At 78.6% G+C, this 2,500-nt stretch overlaps 1 non-coding gene across 1 annotated transcript; it reads left to right on the top strand.

Moving 5' to 3' along the window:
* The first annotated feature begins 2,230 nt into the window (after positions 1-2,230).
* Positions 2,231-2,383, top strand: LOC135326808 (5.8S ribosomal RNA). Its single transcript, XR_010387059.1, has one exon. It is a non-coding gene; the product is annotated as a 5.8S ribosomal RNA (ribosomal RNA).
* Positions 2,384-2,500: the final 117 nt, after the last annotated feature.

Below are 2,500 nucleotides of genomic sequence, written 5' to 3'. Positions count from 1 at the left end.
GCGGCCCGCCCCCCCCCGCCCCCCCACCCCACGGCGCTCCGCTGCCGCTGGGGGGGAAGGGGAAGGGGGGGGGGGTCCGGCCCAGGGGAGGGCCCGGCGGGAGCGGGCGGCAGTGCGTGTGAGGGGCGGCGGGGCTTGGCTACTCCCCGGCGCCCGCGGGAGAGGAAGCGGCGGGCGCGGAGGCGAGGGAGACGGCCCTCCGGGTTGGGACGGGTCCCACGGGTCCCCACCCCTAAGCTGTGGGGGGCGGACCCGCGGCGGGCTGCGGCGGAGCAGCCCGTCCGCAGAGACCTGCGGGGGCAGGCGTTCCGGGATGGCGCGCGGGGCGGGCGCCGGGCCCCCGAGCGGGGGGCGTCGCGTTGAGGCCAAGCGAGGCGACGGTTCGTGCCCGAGTGGGCGGCCCGAGCCACGGCTCTCCTCCCGGGTGCAGCTGCCACCCGGCGCCGGGTTACTGAGGGAAACCCCGGGCCCTGGGAGGAGGACGAGGTCGTGGCGGCGGGTGTCGGGCGCACCCCGCGGGCGGACGCTCCGCCGAGGGGCGCGGGGGCCGGCTGGCGGGTGCCGGGTTCCCCCTCCGCGTCCCGTCTCGTCGCCGCTGCCGAGGCTGCCGCCGTCGCCGCGAGGCGGCGGCGGCCCGGTGGCGGGCGGCGGCGGGGGAGGCACCCCCGCGGGGATTTCAGGTCGTTTCCCTCACCCCAGGGCCAGGTACCTAGCGCCCGCGCTTCTCCTGCCCCCCCCTCGGTGACCCACCCGTGTGGTCCCGTGTGCCAGCGTGCTCCTCCCGGGTGCCGCACCGTGCGCGCCGCACCGGCCGTGCCTTCCCCCCCCCCGCCTCGGCTTCCCCCCACCCCGGTCCTTCCTCCCCCGCGGTGGGGGTGGGGGGGGCGGGGAGGGAGGGAGCGAGCGAGAGAGGGGAGAGGGCCTCCGGCCACCGCGGCCGCCGGCAGCCGCCCCGGGCAGGGATGGCCATGGGCCCCGGGCTCCGGGCCCGAGGGTTCTCGGTTGGAGAGCCGGGCGGAGGTTTAAAGACTCGGGCGGCCCGATGCGACTCGCGGAGGCGGCCGGGCGTGCTGCCGGAGGGCCGGGGGGTCGGCGCGCGCGGGCGCCGCGCCCCCCCATGCCAGCCGGCGCGCCCCGCGCTCGCCCCGCGGGCAGCCGGGACGGAGAGGGGTTACCCTGCCCCCTCTCTCCGCGGTCTGGTCTCGGCGGAGAGACGCCGCGCGGTCGGCCTAGTTGCCGGCCTGCCTCGAGCGTTGCGAGCCGGGCGCGAGCGCGTGCTCGCCGCCGGGAGGGCGAGCCCCCACCGCGGGTGGTGCGGGCGCCGAGCCTCCGCGCGTCTCCTCCTTCTCCCTGGCCGGTGCTTCTGGGTCTTCCGCCGTGGCCGCCGTCGGCGGCGCCCTACCCTACGCGCCCGCCCCGGCACTCTGCCGTCCGGGGCGCCCGCCTCGCTCTGCCCCGCCCGGCTCCGCCAGGCAGCGGGGGGGCGGTGGTGGGGCGGCGGCGGGGGCGGCCCGCCCCGCTCTCCGCGTGGAGACGGGGAGAGCGGGCGCCGTCCCCGTCCGTGCCGCCTTGCCCGCCTGCCCGCCGCCGGGCGTCTGTCCGCGGAGGGGACGGGCGAGCGCGTGGCGTCACCCGCGAGGCGGTGTGTGCGGGCGCGCGGGGGTGTGGGCGCCGCGGCGGCGGCGGCGGCGGCGGTCGAGCCGGAGGGCCGGCGAGGCGAGCGAGGAGCTGGGAAGCGCGGGGCCGGCGGGCCGCAGGCGCGCGGGCGGCGGGGCGACGCCGCTCCCGGTGGCGGCCGGGCTCTGACGCCTGGGGCGGGGGGGGGGTGGTCTGCGGGGACGGACCCCCCCCAACATCCCGAGGCAGGCGGTGTGGCCGGCCCGCCGCTCCCTGCCGGGCCAGACCGAGCCGGGCGCCTGGGCCGGACTCGAAGCGAGACAGGGTTTGTCCCCAGGTCGGGAGCGAGGGCTCCCCGCCCTTCTCGTTCGGGTTTGCCCTTCGTTTCCCCCCCCCCCCCTTTCTCTGTGCTTGTACGGTCAGTGAGGCAAGCCCCTCTCTTTCTCTCGCTCTCTCTCTCCTTCCGTCTCTGCCGTCCCTTGCTCAGCAGCCGGCGTCGGCGTGAGGAAGGGCGGTGGGGCGGAGGAGGAGGGGGCGGAGGAGGGGGGGCCCCCCAGGGGCTGCGAAAGCTGCCCGGTCCCCCCGCGCGCGCGGCGGGGACCGAAACCGAGACAACTCTTAGCGGTGGATCACTCGGCTCGTGCGTCGATGAAGAACGCAGCTAGCTGCGAGAATTAATGTGAATTGCAGGACACATTGATCATCGACACTTCGAACGCACTTGCGGCCCCGGGTTCCTCCCGGGGCTACGCCTGTCTGAGCGTCGCTTGACGGTCAATCGTCACCCGCGCCGTGGCGTGGGCGCAGCGGCGTGCCGCCCCTCGGTGGGTGTGGGGGGGGGCGCGGTTCGGGTGCGCCCGGCCGTGCCCGCCCTCCCCTCCGA

The sequence above is a fragment of the Dromaius novaehollandiae genome, unplaced genomic scaffold (assembly GCF_036370855.1).
Source record: "Dromaius novaehollandiae isolate bDroNov1 unplaced genomic scaffold, bDroNov1.hap1 HAP1_SCAFFOLD_76, whole genome shotgun sequence".
NCBI lineage: Eukaryota > Metazoa > Chordata > Aves > Casuariiformes > Dromaiidae > Dromaius > Dromaius novaehollandiae.
The sequence above is the reverse complement of the archived record's forward strand: the minus strand, read 5'-3'. Positions and strand labels throughout refer to the sequence as shown.